The sequence below is a fragment of the Prionailurus viverrinus genome, chromosome B4 (genome assembly GCF_022837055.1).
Source record: "Prionailurus viverrinus isolate Anna chromosome B4, UM_Priviv_1.0, whole genome shotgun sequence".
Taxonomy (NCBI): Eukaryota; Metazoa; Chordata; class Mammalia; order Carnivora; family Felidae; genus Prionailurus; species Prionailurus viverrinus.
The window spans coordinates 88114509-88135031 of NC_062567.1; the positions used below are offsets into that span (position 1 = coordinate 88114509).

General features: G+C 45.6%; 1 pseudogene; it reads right to left on the bottom strand.

Annotated features, from left to right (window-relative positions):
* Positions 1 to 1484: 1484 nt before the first annotated feature.
* On the bottom strand, positions 1485 to 16174 carry LOC125170650 (metaxin-1-like; annotated as a pseudogene).
* Between the last annotated feature and the right edge of the window lie 4349 nt (positions 16175 to 20523).

Genomic DNA, 20523 nt, shown 5'->3' on the forward strand with positions numbered 1-20523 from the left:
GAAAAAAAAAAAAAGAAAGAGGTTAGAGTGGGAGACAGCCAAAGCATAAGAGACTGTTAAAAACTGAGAACTGAGGGTTGATGGGGGGTGGGAGGGAGGGGAGGGTGGGTGATGGGTATTGAGGAGGGCACCTTTTGGGATGAGCACTGGGTGTTGTATGGAAACCAATTTGTCAATAAATTTCATATAAAAAAAAATACAGTGAAGGTTTGTTTAAAAAAAAAAAAAAGGCTTTTAGTTTTCTGATATAGGTCCTGCCTCGCCTCAGGAAGATATGAGGCCGAGTGCGAGAGCAGCCATCTTGCAACCATGAGGAACTAGCCTTGAGGCAAAGGCTTTCATGATAAGTATGGTGAAATGGAAAGATAGAAAAGAGCCCGATTCCTGAAAGGATCATGCAGCTGCTGTACTATCTTCATCATGCCTTGTCTGGATTTCTCATTACTGCAGTCAAACATGATTCTAACAGATACTTCGGCAATTTACAACAACATTTTCTTCATTCAGCTTACCCTTTTGCTATAATCAGCATATGTTATTTACATAATTTGAAAACGTAATATGTGTATTTATGTGTGTGTGTATGTATATATATGGAGAGAGAGAGAGAGAGAGTTGAAGGTGGTTGTGAAAAAAGAATGTTTATTCTAAACGTGAGGCAGGAATTCTTCTTTCTTCCCTGGTCCCCTTATCCAAGAAGAGAGTACAAGATCCTGAATTCCTGGACCAGCCACGCTCCTTCATGTCACCCCATTTTATACGCAAAGACAGTTTCAAATATTTGGTCAGGAGCTGGTGCTGTGATCTCAAATCCCTTTGTAATGGCCTGCCTCGGTATATTGGTCCCTGAGTGATCCAGACAGATTCTGGTTGTCTAGCTAGAAACCTATGATAGGAAAAAAAAAAAAAAACAACCATAATTTTCTTCTCCTTGGCCTTCTGGTAGCAGAATGAAATTAATTTAAGAAGAAAAGAACTTATCTCCTTAAGCTTGGAGCAAAACTGGGCTAATCCCCAACCCCCCTGCTTCCTTTCTGTCTAGGCTGAGCCTCATTGCTACTTGGCTGAGGTCGGAATCTTATACGCAGACTCAATCTCTCCAAAAGAGAAGTTTCAGATGCCACGGTCTGCATACGTCCCTGCTCCTCCTACTGAAATGACTCCTGCCAGCATCACAGCTCAGTTGTGTGGGTCCAAACTCCTCTTGCCCATGGTACCTAAGCCATTATATCCCCTGGGCCCTGCTTCCTCCTTCTATTTACCTGGTTGAAATTTAAGGGGGGCCCAGTTTATAATATACCTGCTTTCTCTCACTGAAATTCTGGACAAAAGGATAAGACGGATAGGAACACAAAATATATTCTTACCGATAAAGCAGATATTGGTGAGTGTTTCCTCTATCAGCAAGTTGGCTTCCGGAATGAGACAGATTTACCAACCCAGTTATGGTTGGCATCTGGCAACCATAACTCTGGCCTCAAGAGGGAACTTGCAACTGTAAACCTTGTAACGTGTAAAAGCAATATGCTATCTTCTCACAGACTGGTAGATCCTAAAGACACAAGGAAGAGGAAAGGCTGGTAAATGCATGCCCAGCTTCTCCTTCCAAACTTATCAGTCAGACTGAGGTACTCTACTTCCTGTTCGTACTCCACCCACTAAGGTTGGTCTCCCTGGCTTACCCTACTTCATGGCCAGACCCCCCCCCCCCCCCCCCACATGCCCAGCTCCTGCTCTCTGTAAGAAGCTCACTTCAGAGCGGCCTTTTGTTAGGGTGTCAGACTCTCCAAGTCTCGTTCCCACTCTTCCCTGGACAAAGGTTTAATCTCCTTCGGTTGTACCCACTCATCTATACATCCTTTGTATCGTTTGGGTCTCAGTCTGAAGATCTTCCTCTAGAGAAATACTCCCTGGATTAGGAACATATGAAAAGACATGTGCTGTCCCTCCGGCCAGCTCCAACTGCCAGAATTATGGAGAAGAAAGGAGTCTTTTCCTACAGTTTGGGACATAGAAAGTTTATCTTCAGTTTCAGGAGAACACCAGAGTTCCCAATCTGGTTCTGCCATTTTCTTATTCTGAGACTTTGACACATGGGTTAAGCGAAGATTTACTTTCTTTATCTATAAGAATGCAGTGTTATTCATATCATGGCTACCTTGCAGAACCTTTTTTGTAAGTTTTCCCAGGACAATACCCAACACATAGGAGGTAATCAAAAAACATTGGTTTCTACCGCTAATCCAGTAGAAGAAAAGTAAGGAAAGTTTCTCTCAGAGAAACCATGGTAGCCATTTTTGGTCCTTAGGTCCTTCCAGTTTTTAGATAAGACCATTTTCTTCTATGGAAATCATGCATCTTGAGTTAAAAAAAAAAAAAAAAAAAGCAAAGCTGCTCTTTCTTATTCCTTTCCAGATCTTCTGCTGAAGCAAAACATAATCTAAAGGCAAAACTCTCCAGAGTCAACAATTAACATGGCGGCTGTAGAATACAATGAAAACCCTTAGAGACTGTGATTGTTCTTCTGAGAGCCATCTGCCCACCCTGAGGTAACCTGGTGACAAGTGATGGAGAGGACCATGCATCAAGTCACTATATTCTCAAGGAAAAGGAGGTGGCTTAAACCACAGCTGCTCTTTGGAAAGCCTATTTCCAGATTGGCAATAGTTTTTTACACTCACCATAAACTATTCTGATTTCTTGCCTTTGCATGAACAACTTGTAAGTCCCTCCGTGACTTACTCTTCGAATGCTCAGCAGCTAGCCTAGGGGCGGGGGCAGTGGGCTTTTTTTTTTTTTTTCAACGTTATTTATTTATTTTTGGGACCGAGCGAGACAGAGCATGAACGGGGGAGGGGCAGAGAGAGAGGGAGACACAGAATCGGAAACAGGCTCCAGGCTCCGAGCCATCAGCCCAGAGCCTGACGCGGGGCTCGAACTCACGGACCGCGAGATCGTGACCTGGCTGATGTCGGACGCTTAACCGACTGCGCCACCCAGGCGCCCCGGCAGTGGGCTTTTTTAAGTGATGCTGATGAAATGAATGAATGAGCGATCTAGTACCCAATGACTGATTCAAAGGGCTCTTTCATAAAAAGCATGATGGAAAACACTCTGTTGTTACTGCGATTATTTTCTGTAAGTCCATTTTATTTAAAATAGTAATTTCCCTCCGATACAATGTAGGGTGAGGTCTCTTTGTACAATAGTTCTGTCTGTCATAGATTTTTGCTTATTGCCAGACTCCAGAGATATCTAATCACTTCTATTTGCAATGAATGCCCTAATCACAAGGATGTCTCAAGTGATTTTTATGTCTGTAAAATAGTATTTATTACTGATTAGCTCCATCATTTCAGAGATGTTTTGATTTCATTCTAATGAAGTTGTTTAGCTTCAGTGTTTGTCTTTCTCCCAAGACGATGCATTTAGACTCTGCTTGTAATGTAAATTCTCACCCTCTAATTTAGATGTTGCAAGTCTGGGTTCTAGTATACTGTACTTGACTTTTTAAAGCAGGGCACACCTGAATTAGTTTGGGGGATGAAAGGAATACAAAGAAAATTGCGAGCAAAACATCTGATATAGTTTTACTTGGAAAGTTCGAATTTTCTGAATGGGATCAAGATGGCATGGCTTGAAATGTGGCTGAAGGGAATAAGAGAAATACGGTCAAGGTCCACATATCTGAAAGCAGCAGTGAGGAAGGTCCGATGCCGTATTTCCCGGTGTATTCCTCCTTAAACATTTCCACATATGCGCACACACATTGGAGAAAGCCAATGGAGAATTTCCCTGTCTCTTCCCTAGAATCATTACTGTCCCATACATTCTTCTGTTATGTGATAATGGCCACTTTTGCCAGCATTCACTGTTGAAAGTAGATTGTGCTTTGACTTAAGCAAACAAGAAAAGGGGCTGAATTCTAAAAGCAATGAAATTCTGCTTGCTACTGGGGGCAGGACTGTCCTCAGAGTTCACTCCTCTGAACCTGCAAAGGCCGCTCACTCCCCATTCTAGCCCTGCTTTGTCCTTTTACCCACATACCAAACTTTTATCCAGGACCTGCTAGAGGCCAGTACTGTCTAAGGTGGGAGGGAGGTGTCCCTGTCCTCACCGAGCTTATAGCCTGAAGAACAGTTTGATTAAATTAATAAGTCACATCAGATCACGGAGCCAGTGACCCTGTCCAGGTCATATACTAACTTCAATTAAAGGTGATACTCACAGTTTGTCCTACATTTTGTCCATATTTGTCTTTCTAGAATTTTCTTCCTTAGAACCACATGTAATAAGGCTTATCTCTCTTCTGCAATACATTTCAGGTTTAAAAAAAATTTTTTTAATGTTTATTTATTTTTGAGAGAGAGAGAGTGAGAGTGTGAACAGGGAAAGGGCAGAAGGAGAGGGAGACACAGAATCCGAAGCAGGCTCCAGGCTCCGAGCTGTCAGCACAGAGCCTGATGTGGGGCTCGAACCCACAAACTGTGAGATCACGACCTGAGCCGAACTCGGGTGCTTAACCGACTGAGCCACCCAGGCACCCCAAGCTTCAGGTTTTTAAGACAGCCACCTTGTCTCTCTGAGTGATCTCTCTTCCAGGGTAGGTAGACCCAGCTCTTTCAACACTGAGGTGCCTGTGACTCCCCAAGCCTCTGTAACAGGTTTTGCTACAACGTGGCTGAAAACCGGGTTTAAACAAGGCGTTCGTAGATTTCCCTGTCTAAAGCTGCAGCAGAGCGGTCTTCCTGGTCTTCAGCAAGGAAGGTCTTCCACAACTCCACAGAGCTGGGCCCCATCTAGCTTGTTGCTCTCTCTCCACGGCTTCCGTGTCCAGATCCTTAGGGCAACACCAAGTTCTGAGCAGCAGGACTTAGCTGTGCACGCGGGCCATCCCTTCGGAGAGGTGCCCAGAAACTGCCGTTTCTGCTCCTGTCCCATGACTCAAACGTAGTTACATGCCTGCACCTGTAGGGAAGCGAGATGGAGGAAAGCAAGGATTCTAGGGAGCCATACGCCCTGCTACAAGCTGGAGGTACTGTTGCTTTAGAAGACGGGCCAAAAGAGGCGCCTGGATGGTTCAGTTGGTTAGGTGTCTGGCTTCGGCTCAGGTCATGATCTCGCGGTTCGTGAGTGTGAACCCGGGGCATCGGGCTCTGTGCTGACAGCTCAAAGCCTGGGGCCTGCTTAGATTCGGTCTCCCTCTCTCTCTCTGCCCCTCCCCTGCTCACACTCTGTCTCTCTTTCTCTCCCTCTCTCCCTCTCTTTCAAAAATAAATAATATTAAGAAGAAGAAGAAGAAGAAAAGAAGATGGAGCAATGAATGCCAGGGGCAACCAGCTGTATTTAGTACATTATCCCATTGTTCTCTTTGGTTACTCATGAAGTGCTGTGGGCAAAGCTGAGCAGAACCATCGCTGCCTTTTTTTTTTTTTTCCTTTTTAATAACACGCCGTAAAAATATGATGCAAGAAAGTGCTTTTCTAAATCAAACGGAAAACTTTGAGTCTTCCTTCATTACACTGATGAAAAATTCACTATCCTTTATTCATTATTGCCTCTGTGGGGTCACAGAAGGGTAGGGCTCAGGTTGAGGAGGTATTATTTGGGTCCTGGACATTGACGAATGTGCCTCTTATCTTCAGGCCATCATGGGCCCCCATGAGAGTTTCATTATCCAAGACCGTCGCGGTCCCTGTAAAGACAGGAGGTTCTTTTCCTTTCACACCACTCTTGGGCATTAGTCTTTGCCAAAACTAGAACGAAAGCTCTGATGGCTGGTGCCCAGCTTTCCTCAATGCACTGTGCGGCCATTTTTTTCTATGACTGTGAACTCCCCGGAGTGCTGCAAAGTCTCCTCCAGTCTCTTCTCAGGCTAGCAGAACTTACCCTCCCCAGGGCCAGCCATTTATGCCCTTTAAGCATATCTTTTGATGTTCTGAAGTTTGCATCAGGCCAGTATCATACTCCCTCAGGCCCGTGAGGAAATTAATTTTTGCCTCTTTGTGTGAGCTTGTGGTAGAAGAAAATTCTGGCATCAGTCCATTTTCATTGCTGTTGCTCGGTTGGTGTTGTCTTGTTTTGTGTGCTCTTACCCAGATACAAAATGTTTGTGAATGCGGTCTCAGATAACTTGGACCATTTTCATAATCACACTGTATTGCTGGCCAGTATCAGGATTTGAGTTCCTCTGCTTGTAACAGATACGTGACTAGAGGGATAACCAATTAAGAGTCTATTCTCTCACATGAAAGAAGTCCTGAGATAGTACAGGTTAGAGCTGGTATAAAGGCTCCATGATGTCATCGGGATACAGTGTTCCCTTGATTTTCTTCTCTGCTACCCTTACTCATGTCCATCATTAATGACACAACATGGTGGCTAGAGCTCCAGCCATTACGTCTATGTTCCAGGCAGGAGAAGGGGAAGGGCAAGATGTACAAAGATACCCATCCTACAGGAATCGATACCCTTTAAATAAATATCTTAAAAAACTATTTGCAAAAAGTTCTATTTATATCTCATTGGCCAAACCTTTCTTTGCAGGAGGCTAGCAAATATAATCCCAGCTAGACATATTGCTATTCCAAATAAAATCCAAATTTTATTAAGGAAGAAGGGAAGTGAAACTAATATAATATTGTATGTTCACTGATAAATTAAATAAAAAAATTTTTTGTTTGTTTTTGAGAGAGAGAGACAGAGTGTGAGCGGGGGAGGGGCAGAGAGAGAGGGAGACAGAATTTGAAGCAGGCTCCAGGCTCTGAGCTGTCAGCACAGAGCTGGATGTGGGGCTTGAACCCACGAATCATGAGATCATGACCTAAGCCAAAGTCAGAAGCTTAACTGACTGAGCCACCCAGGCATGCCTCGGTAAATTTTTTTTTTTTAATTAAACAAAGAAGGGAAAATGGAAATGGGTAGGCAACACAATCTCTGCCCACAGCATATTATTGCTAATTCAAGTGTCTGAACTCTTACTTACAGTTAGATATTTGTACCCAAGCAAAGGTCTGTGACCTTTATCTTATTAGAAAATGCTCATTTTCAGCCAATGAAAATCTTTTTAAAAAATCTTTTGAAAATCTTTTTAGATCCAATGTATTCCTTATTCCTCAGAGCTAAATCCTCTGTAAATAAAATCTAAGTGAGCCAGCTGTTGAAAAGCTCTCTCTGACTTTGTACCAGTTGGTGAAATGATGAAGAAATGGGAATCATCTCTCTCCAAATACTTTGATGCCTTCAGCTTCAAAGATTTCCATCTCTTATTCCATAACTTTGACATCTTTTTGAACGCTTTGCTTTTCCTTTCTACAGAGACCTTTCATTCCTAGAAAGATGTAGTTCTTATTTCAAAGAAAATGTTTCTAGTTCATGTTCCCCTTCTGTCATTTTCTAAAGTATAAATGGCCATGTCATTGGAGGGTTCCCCGCATCCATGTTAATACTGCTATATTCGTGTTCTCCCTTTTTCCGAAGATCTTTAAACTAAAGTAAGAATTCTTTTGCAGCATAAATTTTGCCTTGTCAGTTATCAAGTCTCCTGTCCTTTTTGAGGGCTTTGGAGGAGTCTTCCTAAATGAGTATATCTTCTCTTCAATTAGAAATAATCATCCTTGGGGTAGGAAAATTTGTTCAGCAAGTTTTGTTTTCTTGCTTTTTTTTAGTAGAGTTAAATAACTGTGTTACCGATCTTGTTTCATGTTCCAAGGTTTCAAAAGATATGGAAGTAATGACTTTGCCTCCACAACCACGAAAGGATAATTTTGAGCCTTAAAACTAGCGCTGAATAGTGGCAGAAACAGATCAGGATCAGTAATTCACCAGTCCCTCTCTCTTGCGTCCTTATTCACAAAATATTCTTTTAGTTCCTCTTTTCTCACAATAGAAATTGATGGCCCTTTGCAACATTTTAAAATCTGTGCACTCTCTGTTGAGGGTAAAGGGGCCCAGCCTTCTCCCTGAGGGGAGGGGAAATTCTTCGCATTCCTTCCTGATGAATCAGGCACACACACACACACACACACACACACACGCACACGCCAGCGCGTCAAAGTCTTGGTTTCTCAGTGGCTCTTTCGTGGGATACCCTGCTGCAAGCCGGGATCCATAGTCATGAACTCTGCCACTTACTCATGTTGTGCACTGGAACTCAGTCTCCTGGCCTGTGAAATGGGGATACGGATACCTACTGCACAGTGTTGTTAGGGTTCAGTGAGGTGACCCAAGAAGCATCTAATACAGGAGATTCTTGTCGGGATGGGATAAGTAAGATGAACTAGTATCCTTTTTTACTTTCTGTGTTCCACTGTCGGTGCCCAAGGTTAAATATAGTTTGCAACATGCTGCCTTGTAACTATTAATATAGTCATAAAAAAAAAAAAAAAAACAACTGAGCTAACCTGGGGCACCTGCATGCAACAGTACAAGCCATTGGCTTGCAGAGGCAAGGGCAGGAGAAAGTATTTACTGAACGTGTTTCATATGTTTAACACTGTCCAGATGCTAGCACTTCTTTTTCTCCCAGTAATTCTCTGAGTAGGATTGCCCCAATTTGGAGGAACGTGAGGCTCGAAGAAGTTAAGTCCCGAAGCTAGCAGGTGCAGTTGGGAGTCGACGTTCTCTCTGTGTGTCAGGTTCAGGCCCCCTGGGAGGCAGAATTCCAAGATGGCCCCCAAGACTCCCACTCCTCTGGTGTTTCACATTCTGTATAATCCCCTCCTCAAGTGTGAAGCGGACACGGGAATGGGATGGGGTCGTCGTTCCCATAATCGCGTTGTGGTACTGAGGACTCCATTTGGCAGAAGTCAGGAAGATTCACCCGCTGACTTGGAAGAAATCAGAAGAAGGAAACCTTGCTATTTGCGACAACATAGAGGGAGCTGGAGAGCATAATGCTAAGCGAAATAACTCAGAGAAAGACAAATACCACATGATCTCACTCATATGTGGAATTTAAGAAACAAAACAAATGAGCAAAAGAAAAAAAACGAGACAGAGAGAGAGAGAGAGAGAGAGAGAGAGAAACAAAACAAAAGACAGACCCTTAACCATAGAGAGCAAACTGATGGTTACCAGGCTGGGGGGGGGGGGGGGGGGATGGAAATTAAAGAGTACACTTACCATGATGAAAAAATACAATGAAATAAATAAAATTTAAATAAATTAAATTAAATTAAAGAAGGGCCAATAATACTTGTCTTTCCTACTTGACAGAGTGGCTATGAAGCTTATCTGAAATGGTGTGCATGGATGTCCTCTGTAGGATATAAAGTGCTATCCAGGGGCACCTGGGTGGCTCAGTCGGTTAAGCGTCCGACTTCGGCTCAGGTCACGATCTCGCAGTATGTGAGTTCGAGCCCTGCGTCGGGCTCTGTGCTGACTGCTCAGAGCCTGGAGCCTGTTTCAGATTCTCTGTCTCCCTCTCTCTCTGACCCTCCCCCATTCATGCTCTGTCTCTCTCTGTCTCAAAAATAAATAAACGTTAAAAAAAAATTAAAAAAAATAATAAAGTGCTATCCAAAGGTGATTTTTGAGAGGTGATATTTTACTCCCAGCTCAGTGCAAGGGGGCCACCAATCAGAGGGAGGGTGGCCATAAGCAATACGGTCACACTGGTCCACGCTGGGAAATATTCCTCATAAGGCAGATGGACAAGGTTATTTCTAGCTTTCCGTATCAACATGCGAGAGCTCAGGACACAGTCAAGCAGGGGGTCGAGTTCATAAAAGAGGTCCTCCCAGGGGCGCCTGGGTGGCGCAGTCGGTTAAGCGTCCGACTTCGGCCAGGTCACGATCTCGCGGTCCGTGAGTTCGAGCCCCGCGTCAGGCTCTGGGCTGACGGCTCAGAGCCTGGAGCCTGTTTCCGATTCTGTGTCTCCCTCTCTCTCTGCCCCTCCCCCGTTCATGCTCTGTCTCTCTCTGTCCCAAAAATAAATAAACATTGAAAAAAAAAATTAAAAAAAAAAAAAGAGGTCCTCCCATTCAGCAACAATCCCGTTCTGTATGCCTCATACTTTTGCTTCGCTTTCACATTATTTTCTTTAAAGTGAATAATTATCATGTCAACAAGTTCCTTCTAAAATTTGTGAAAAAGATTCCACTTTTAGAGAATGAGCATTCCCTACCCTCTCCCGACCTCTGAGAAACAATGGTGTCGTTTGCTTTCCACCCACCGCCCCCCCCCAACCAAGTGTGGAGCAAATCAACATGAAAAGATTCTTTAATGCTCAAATGTATACTACTAAGAAGTGAGAGGTTGTTTCTTTTACAGTGTCATTCACATTGATTCCATTTGACTGTGTAGATGCAAATTTTGACCTGCAAGCTCTACCTTTTTCCTGTAGATATTTTGCTCTCCTCCTGCAGGTATCTTTGTCTTATTGCCTAGGCTCGAGCTCCTCGAAGTGTCTCCGTTGCTTTAGTGGCCTAATTGTGCAGTGGCATATTTAAAAGTCATTATTTTCATCATCTATTAACTGTAGCCCAGAACAGTTTAAAAAATTGGGTGAGGCATTTTTGCAAAAGCATTTATGATGTGGGCTGCCAAGGAATGTGCAGCTGCGGGAGCTTCTTTGTCTAATCTCAGACTTTTACTTGAAAATGTATTAAGGGTGGATACCTGTGAGGAGGAACCAATTTGATCTCCCAAGAACTGCAAGCATGGGAGAGAGAGACGTGCTGAATCTATTGATCTTGGGAAAGGTTAGCACTTACAAAGTAGCCCTTTTATATTGAGATGAGCTGCCTGGGAGTGGACTGCACCTGCTATCTTGCTAGTTTTTCCGCATCTCTGAGGAGTGTGTACTAAGCAGTGGTGAATTGGCAAATGTTTAACCACAAGATGGGGGGGGGGGGTGGGGAGCACCTGATTTGTTACATTTGCCGATTTCCTTGGTGTAAATACTCTCTCCATAGCGAATTTCTACCTGCCACAATGAGTCACGGAATGCTGAGTTGGGAAGAAATGTAAAGTGGTACACCATCATATGTTAATTTTACCATACAGAGACGAGAGACCAATAGTCTCAAAAGCGGAGATAACAACAAAATGAAGTGAAATAATTAGAAAGCGATGCCTTTGAGTCCTTGTTACCTTTTCTTTTTTAATTTTTTTTTTCAACGTTTTTATTTTTGGGACAGAGAGAGACAGAGCATGAACGGGGGAGGGGCAGAGAGAGAGGGAGACACAGAATCGGAAACAGGCTCCAGGCTCTGAGCCGTCAGCCCAGAGCCCGACACGGGGCTCGAACTCCTGGACTGCGAGATCGTGACCTGGCTGAAGTCGGACGCTTAACCGACTGCGCCACCCAGGCGCCCCAACCTTTTTTTAAAAATATATATATAATCTGGGGCGCCTGGGTGGCGCAGTGGGTTAAGCGGCCGACTTCGGCTCAGGTCATGATCTCGCGGTCCGTGAGTTAGAGCCCCGCGTCGGGCTCTGTGCTGACGGCTCAGAGCCTGGAGCCTGTTTCAGATTCTGTGTCTCCTTCTCTCTGACCCTCCCCCGTTCATGCTCTGTCTCTCTCTGTCTCAAAAATAAAAATAAATGTTAAAAAAATATATCTGTATATATAATCTATGTAATTGTAGATTTACATCATTTAAATATTAATAATGGCCACGGTTCACCAGCACACCACTGAGCCGAAGTCAAGAAGATTGACTATGTAACTAGATGATAAAATTGGGGTCATTCTGCTCCAGTTTGGCAGAGGCACCAAAATCCAAGAATAAAGCAATTGGCTGCAAGTACCCTGTGTTAAAATATGAGGTGCTAGACCACCCATGTGGCACTTGCAAAGGGGGCGAACCCAAGTTGGCCAGCATCACCTTCCAGTTGGGCTGGAAGAGGCGGGGAGAGAATTTCCTTGGAAAAAAAAATTGTTGGAGTGTACCTCAACACACACAACAGGGACTTCAAGGGGATGTCTCAGGGGACTTATACACACCTCCTGGAGTTTGGAAACATCATAAGGACTGGTATCTGACGTCCACAAAGAACAGGAAGTATAAAGACTATGGCTGTTGCCACACCACTGTGTCTGATTACAGAGTAAAGAAGACTATAATAGAATAAAGTTTAGGGGCGCCTGGGTGGCTCAGTCAGTTGAGCGTCCAACTTCGGCTCAGGTCATGATCTCACAGTTCATGAGTTCGAGCCCCGCGTCGGGCTCTGTGCGGACAGCTCGGAGCCTGGTGCCCGCTTCGGATTCTGTGTCTCCCTCACTCTCTGCCCCTCCCCTGCTCATGCTCTGTCTCTCTCTGTCTCAAAAATAAATAAACATTTTAAAAAATTAAAAAAAAAAAAAGAATAAAGTTTACTTCCACTGATGGTAGGGAAAGGTGAATGTTTCTTGGAGTTCAGATGTGGACCATATAAAAGGGAGCCAGGCTGGGGTTGCCTTAGAGGGGATCTTGCTCAGTAAGCAAGTGATTACCTGGAGGGATGATGTGACCCTAACAGAGTAGTGCCCAAAAGCCCTTCAAGGGGGCAGTGTTAATCAGACAGCTCACTATGTCAAGGTGGTAGCAGTCAGAGGTCCCTGGTGAAGCCTCACTGACGAGCTGACAATAGCCTTGACTGAGAAAGAAATCAGTCGGGAGCGTCTGCCTCCCCAGACCGGTTAATGCCTTGTCACAGCTCTTTGATCTTTTCTGCTCCTTGATCCAATCTTACCGTACAAGGGTCAGGAACAGCAGCTAGAGGGAAGAAGGTAAGTGAGGAAAAGGGGGTAAAAACAGCAGTGCCCACGCCCAACTCCAGTCTACAGAGAATGCTTTAATTTGGATTACGATGGTTTTTACAGTGCACTGGACTAGCAGTCATGAGCGTATAGACTGAGTCATTTTAAATGCCAGAATGAAGGACTATTCGTTTACTATCCAAGAGCAATGGAAAAGCGAAGCGATATTTCATCTTGGGGAGGGTGGAGGAGGGAAGGGATCCAGAAGTCAAATTTGAAGAGCACTGGAAGAACAAAGCTAGAAGTATGGTTTCTCCTTATAACCCGTTGACGTAGAATCTGTCAGTCAGCCAATTACAAATGTATATTTTGAAGATTTTCTGAATACATTCAGATCTGCAATATTCCAGCGAATTGCTACTTAACAGAATGAAGTCACATTTGTTGGTACGAGGCCTTTCTGAGGACAAACAACAACAACCAAAACTTAGAGTGACTTTGGGAATTAAATATGGAAGTATTCCGTACAGACTTGAATGCCAAGATTGTGATCCTCAATTCTAACTGGTAACTCTTAGTCCTGAAAAGACAAGCTGACTTATAAAAGTTAGAGTGGATATAAGTTAACATAGGCTGTCTAAATGCTAACGCAGTAAGGAGTTAAAAAGTGCAAGTTAAAATACTTTATAACTTTTCAATTACAGAACACTAAACAATCGATTCCTTCCGGATTGCCTAAGTTATTTTTTGTTTGGAACTGTACCTAGTACACAGCCATAGAATTCTTGCTAAAAGGAATTTTTTACCTTTTACCTTCTCCATGTCATGAGTGTAAATGTAATTATAGAGTGGGGGCGTTATTTTGGGGGAATGGGCTGGGAACAAGCGTAAAAGCTCCCAGGTTCTATGAAACAGCCTTGTGTTGGATCCACTCACTAGGATCCAAAGTTATATTTGCAACAATGACTATGCCCAGAAAATTGTGTCAGGTTACTGGGCCCAGAGGCCACACTCTCTCTTCCCAGGAGGGTATATGTGACCAAGGTAAAGGCTTCACGGGACACGGGCTGGTTGGTAGTAGCGATCATGCAGGGACAGAAGCAAAAAGGAGAAGGGGGAAAAGTGATAGAACAGCACTATGAGGTCCCTTTCAATTTGCAAACATTGCACCCTTTGATAGGCATGGAAACTGAAATGCCCACGGGGACTAGAACCATTGAGGAAGAAAAAGAAAAAGAAAAAAAAACCAGTTATGTAAACAGACTACAGGAAATGGTACAATAAATGGCTACCGGTGCCCTGTTTCAGTGTGAGGGACTATAGGGTGTGGGGAGGAGTGCGGTGAACTGGAGACTAGCCCGAGTCGGTGCCTGATGACCGTGCCACGGGAGAAGGTGGATCCAGCAGCTAAAACATCCAAGATTTGTAAGGCCCTGAGTTTTTCAATGTTACCAACTAATTTTAAAAGTTGAAAACACTGGGGCGGGGCCGGGGGTGGGGGGTGGTGGGAGTCAAAATCACTGTCTTGTCCAAAATAAAACTTAGGTGCTCTATGACCCAGAGTATGTGGTCGAAATCTCTTAGATAATAATAATGATGATAATAATAATAATTCAGCATTGTTCAGAGTATTTTAGAGGTCTTTGCTACTGCCTGGAATTAAGTGATTCACACATATCAACTGTTTTCATTCACACTTACACAGAACACCACATTAATCACAAAAAAGGGTCGAATGTAAATTCCATGGCTTTCGGTTTTTGTGTTTTAAGAGCAAAAAATGGTTGACGTGCAAATAATTCTAAATAAATGTTCTCGGGTCCTGTTACATTTTTAACCATTTGAGAAGGCACCCAGAATGGAGAAGAGGTCAAACAGGGCAGGGCCTTGTCTACCCTGATAAGGTGAATATGGAGAACTCATGAACATTTATGGAAATGCTTCGGAAATTAGAACTATTTGTGAGCTGCCGGAGCCCTGAGATTTTCATTGCCTCCTGCCAAACAATGCATTAGTTGTGGGAAGTATGCAGGGATATGAGAAAGATACAATCTGTAATTTCTGAGAATCCTTTCAGTGTACTCTTGCCGTCCTGTTGACCGAAGCGAAATCTCTAAGGAACCACGTTTACCCTTTTAAATGTTCATGTATTTATTTTGAGAGCCAGAAAGAGCGAGGGAGAGGCAGAGGGAGAGGGAGGGGGAGAGAGAGAATCCCAAGCAGGCTCTGCACGGTTAGCACGGAGCCTGACCTAGAGCTCTATCTTAACGAACCGTGAAATCATGACCTGAGCTGACATCAAAAGTCAAAGGCTTAACCGGGGAGCTACCCAGGCGCCCTAAGCCCACTCTTTTAGAAACGATCTATGAAGGCCGCTTGACCGAAATATCAAAAATCTTCCTCCAATGGTGACACATACCTTATACACATACACACACTTAATGAAAATAGCTTTTTGGTTTCTCTTCTCAGTGTGGACAGCTTTCTTCTCGGGGAGTGGGCACCCCATTTCCAGGCTACCAACAACGGGGAAACACAGGGGCTTCTGGAAGGCATGCCAGTAGAAAAATCAGTCCTGGGCGCAAGAGGACGAATTAATTGTTCCTCTTCATCGTCCTCAACTGTGCCCAGGGACTGCGTGCCTGGGGTCGGAGCAGGCGTTGCTGGATAGAAACAACGCTAACGAGCGAGGCGTAGACCATCATGGCTGCCGGTCCCGCCAGCACCCGTGGGCTGTGGTTCCTCCTCAGTCACCGTCTGGTATGGAGGTGGCACCCCAGCTCCATCCCAGGGGAAGCAGAGGTTGAGGATGTGGGTGCAGTAGGCACAGAGGTCGCGCAGTCAGGAAGGTGAGCCTGCGCCTTCCCACTGGGCAGCTTTGCCTGCAGCAGCAGGTCAAGAAGCCAAAGACCAAGGTGTCCAGGGCGGTGGAGGCATCTCCAAAAAAGAATGTCTGAGAGCCTAGGTGCTGAGACAGCAGGGTCGGGCGTCCTCGCGTCTCTTGCTCCAGCTCCTGCTCCAGCTCTTCCCAGTTCTCAAGCCTGAGCTCCCCCCGCAGCAGCCGCAGCCACGGGGAACTGCCACTGCCCGCAGCCAGGAAGGAAGAAGTTGAGGGGAAAAGCATGGCCGCTGCATACCACTTCCGGGGCACGTCCCCGTAGTTCTTGGTGTCTACTCAAGCGTGCGGGGCGCAGCTTCCCTTCCAGCGGAGACATGAAGGCCAAGGGGTCTGCTCCCTGCCAGGGTGAGATCTCATTTATTGGCGTTGTGCTTCAATTTTCCAAGGTGAGTGGTGACCTTGTGTGGTCTCAAGACGGCCTCTCCCTGACGAGTCCGAAGGGCAGGCAGAGTTCCTGAAGGGCTCCACCAGGAGTTGGTGATCTTCCGCACCTTGAGTGGGGCACCGGTAAATCTGGCATAGGTCAGCCCAGCCAGGCCGTCCAGATCCACTGACCGTAGCCCCCTGACCAGCTCCCTGGGTGCTGCCATCTTACCCCCACTCTGTCCCGGATGAAAACATGTAGCTTGTTTTTTGGCTTGTTTGTTGTTTTCTTTGCTTTTCTGTTTTTGTTCTTTTTTTTTTTTTTTTTTTTTTTTTTAAGGAAAAGCTCTCTTTTTCTAGCAAACAGTATTAGCACTCTTTAGTTGAATGTGTTTTTAAGAGCACCTGAGACTGTAGAAAGGCACAATCCGATTTTAAACGTTTTTGTGGATTTTTCAAGTAGTTTCATCCTAATAGAAGTGGATTATAATGACTGTAATGAAATCATCATTAGCAATTATTTTTTCAGTTTGGAGGCCTTGGAGATGAAATAAACTTGATGTCCGGTTCCTAAAGGGACCCAGCTAGGAAGCATATTGATCTCGATAAGAAATATAGAGCGAGCCCAAACATTCTTTCCCTCCCTAACTTAGGTCATTTCTCTGGCATGCAGTATGGTTTTTGCCTATTTGGGTTGAAGGGAGGGGCCAGTTTCAGAGACTTCTATTTGACTATTCCTGGTCTCTGGGATAGCTCTGACCCCCCTAGGCCCAGAGATCAATGGAGCGGTCAGCCAGCTACAAAGTATCTCTATTTCAGTTACAAAATCTATTTCAATTTGGGGACCAGGGAAATGACCACTGGGTTTGTCCACAATCCCAGTGGACTCATTGGGAACCAGACACGAGCCAGAAGTCCATTTATTTTATTATTTGACTCCCATGTGATCACATGCTTATAGGGAGGCAAAGCAATGCTTTGAGCCTCTGGTTGGCATCGTGCCTTTTCCCTAGTAAGTGGCCCATAAGCTTCTTTCGAGAAGGGCGGTGGAATCATTACTGTGTTCGCTTGCTGTGGTATTGCAGGGTCCTTCTTTCTGGGGACCTAGCCTCTTCTTTAGCCACTGCGTTACAGGTCCCCAAACTGGCTCAGGTTCAGAAACGTTTTATTGGGATGAGTGGCTGCAGCCTCCTGATTATCCACCTTGATCTCTTTTGATTTAGTGGATTAAGTAGTACACTCCCTGGGCGCCCATCTATTTTGCCCTTAAGGACACTGTTCTACTGACAAGGGCCGTGTTACTCAGAGCGTAGACCCCCCTCTGTCTGCCTTTGTGACGTTGCCTCTCATTACCATAATTATGTCTCCCTGAGGGGGTCTTATCGCTCCCCATTGCTACCGGGAGTGGCTTACACAGAACAGCTGCCACTGACCCTAGGATCCTGGTGCCCCTCTTACCAGCATATCCCTGATTGCTTGGCAAATGGTGCTTCTCCCCTGTTTCTGCCGAACGAGGGCCTCTGCTGGTTTTCCGGCCTCGGGTAGCATATCCGCTGCCACGTGCCCATTTCTCTGAGCCTGAAAACCTTCTCTTGCCGTCTGTCATGGCAATTCTGGCACGATTACCTCACTAAGTGTGCTCCGTTCTTTTTCTAGGAGGCCTCTCAGTCCTGTGTTTGTGCTGTCTCCCGGGGTCCTTGCCAGGGTGTTAAATCCTCTATCCTGGATAGACTAACCTTTATCCAGCCTTACAGAGTCTACCACCCTTCATCAAGCATTCACTACATCCAGACCAGAATGGATCATCGCTGCTCCTGCCCTTTCACCGGCTCTTTGGGGTCTAGACCCTGCCTCCCTTATCAGGCCCAGTATGTCCTTGGCTGGGTTATACTGTGGCTGAATCCTAGCTATTGACCTCATAGCAAGCCGGGGAAAATGCTAGTCCTTAACAGGAAGAGTGGGCCCCTTGTGCAGGCTCAGTGGGTTCAGGGGAATCTGGGATTTCATGATTCTCATGCACATCAATCCAGATGTCCTGTCCATGTGCCAGGGTCGAACTCCCCCCCCCCCCACGCCCCCCCCCCCCCCCTTGCATACAGGGCCCTGAAATTGGCATAACAGATCTGCCTTGTTTGGGAGCTTAACCTTTTGAGCTCTGCTACTGTTATGATTAAGTCCCGGTCTGTTCTTCAGCTTTCTCTGCCCTCCCTCCAGGAGATGAGAGGCTCTTTATGCTACCAAGCAGGCTGTCTCTGGCTTTCACTCTTAAATTGTAAACGTCAGTCACCCTTAGTTCTTCATCATAATCATTTTTTTTTTCCAGAGTGTCAACTGAGGGTAGGTATCGCCAACCAATCCCACGATCCTCCTAGTTCGTTTCCCATACATTTCGCAAACTCCTACTACACGGCACCGGCTAGAGATTCCCATCCCACTGGTCACCGTTCTGTCACCGCAGTTCACCACTGGCAAAGGCGTTCACAGTTTCACTGCTGCTCGTACCAGGGGTCACCCCGGGGCACCACCTAACCCAGTGGTGGAATTCAAATTGCCAGCCAAGAACTCCAAAACTGGACCCCCACATCTGCCTGCCCAACCATTCCTGGTACTAACTGGCACTGGTTGGGTTCTCCAGGAGGCAGACTCCGAGATGGAGTTAGAGTTCAAGAGTTTTATTATGGAGTCCCTTGCCATCACTCCCCACGGAAGAGGAGAGAGGAGGCAGGGTTGGGCAGAGGCAGAAGTCAGGCTGTGATGCAGCCTCACCCAGACCTGCAGCTGACTCTACAGGGGCGTCCAAAGCTGGGCTGGCCCTGCATCCTGCCCCGAGTTGGCCTGGGAGGCTGGCCTTCGTACCCCAACACTGACCGGTCGCTGGATGCCGGCGTCCCAGGAAAGGGTCATAGCCTTCCGTGAGGCAGCTCTCTCCAGCGGATGCGGTCCCCATAGGGGGCTGACTGCTGAGGGCTCTCTGCTGGCAGCACTCCCAGCAGCTGGGAGAGGAAGTCTTTCATCCTTGGAAAGGGTTCTGGGTGGTGCATTTCAGTGTCCACCACACCCCACATTCAAGGCTATCGTAGACAGACATTCCTGGCTCTGTGAATCTCTCTTTGCGAAGGTGAACATTAATATTAAACATTTTCAGATGTGAGCTAGATAACACTGTAGTTCTGGATTTTACTTCCCAGGTGATTGCTATTGGCTTTTCGGCTTCAGCTCCCAGGACCCTCTATCGTTCATTCATGGGTCCATCCACGCACACTCGTGTGCATTTGGGGACACTGGGTCCTGAGGCCAAAATTGCCTTTCTCCCTTTTCCATCCGGCTCACTCCTGGCTAGCCCCGAAGACCTGGCTCTAATATCCCCTCCTCTGTGACACTTTCCTCTAGTCCCCTAGATCAGGGCTATTTGCAATCTTTTGTTTCCTGTAAGTATTTGGTAGGAGAATACTTGGAGGCCATGTTTGTAATGCTAACAGCTAAACTTGGGAGCCAGACTCACCTTGATTTAAATCCTAGCTCTGACATTTCATAGCTGTGTGACCTTGAGTACGTGATTCAACCTCTTCCTGTCTCAGTTTTCTCATCTGTAAAAGAGAGGTCCGCCTCATAACGTTATTGTGGGGATTCAGTGAGTTAATATGCACAAAGCACTTAGAATTGTGCAAGCATAATTTAGGCTGTATGTCTTTGCTGTTATTTTGCTCTAAGTATTCTAAATTGCATCTCCTTTAGCGGCTCATCAGAGACAAGGACTGTTTCTTATTCGCCCTTAAATAACCAGCTCTAGCGCAGTGGCTGGCACAGAAGATAGCGATAAACACTTGCTGATTAAAGTTGACTCTAGGGACGCCTGGGTAGCTCAGTCAGTTAAGCATCTGACTTCCACTTGGGTCATGATCTCACAGTTTGTGAGTTCAAGCCCCGCGTCAGGACTCTGTGCCGACAGCTCGGAGCCTGGAGCCTGCTTCTGATTCTGTGTCTCCCTCTACCTCTCTGCCCCCACCGCCCCCCCCCCCCCCCCCGCCCCGCACCCGCTCACACTCTGTCTTTCTCTCAAAAGTAAATAAACATTCAAAATAAGTTAAAGTTGGTTCTCTAAGGCCTAGAAATCTGTTATCTAGCACAAGGATAATAATGGATTGCCGTCACTGAAAGCTAACAATACTGTATATTTCTTATAGGAATAGGTGTGTGTGTGTGTGTGTGTGTGTGTGTGTGTGTGTGTGTGATAGCAGTGTTAAACCACCAGTGTTTTCTGAAATGTCTCCGGGGGAATACCAGTTCTACAAAATAATCCACAAAAACGAGTTCAGTGGTCAGCTAAGCTTGAGAAACGGTACATGCGCTTTTGGATTCGCTTTAGAGTAGTAAAGGCTCTACGAAGTTCTACAGTGATGTGTAGCGCTGTTAATATAATCACACACTGGTGGATACTTCTCCCTTCAAGAACTGCAGTTGATTCCCCCTCTAGCTGCGCGCATGCTAGTGACTGGCTTCTAATGAATAGGACCGGTGTGTGCCTTCCTCGCCTTAAGACTAGGTCACAAAAGATACTACGGCTTCCCTGCACTGT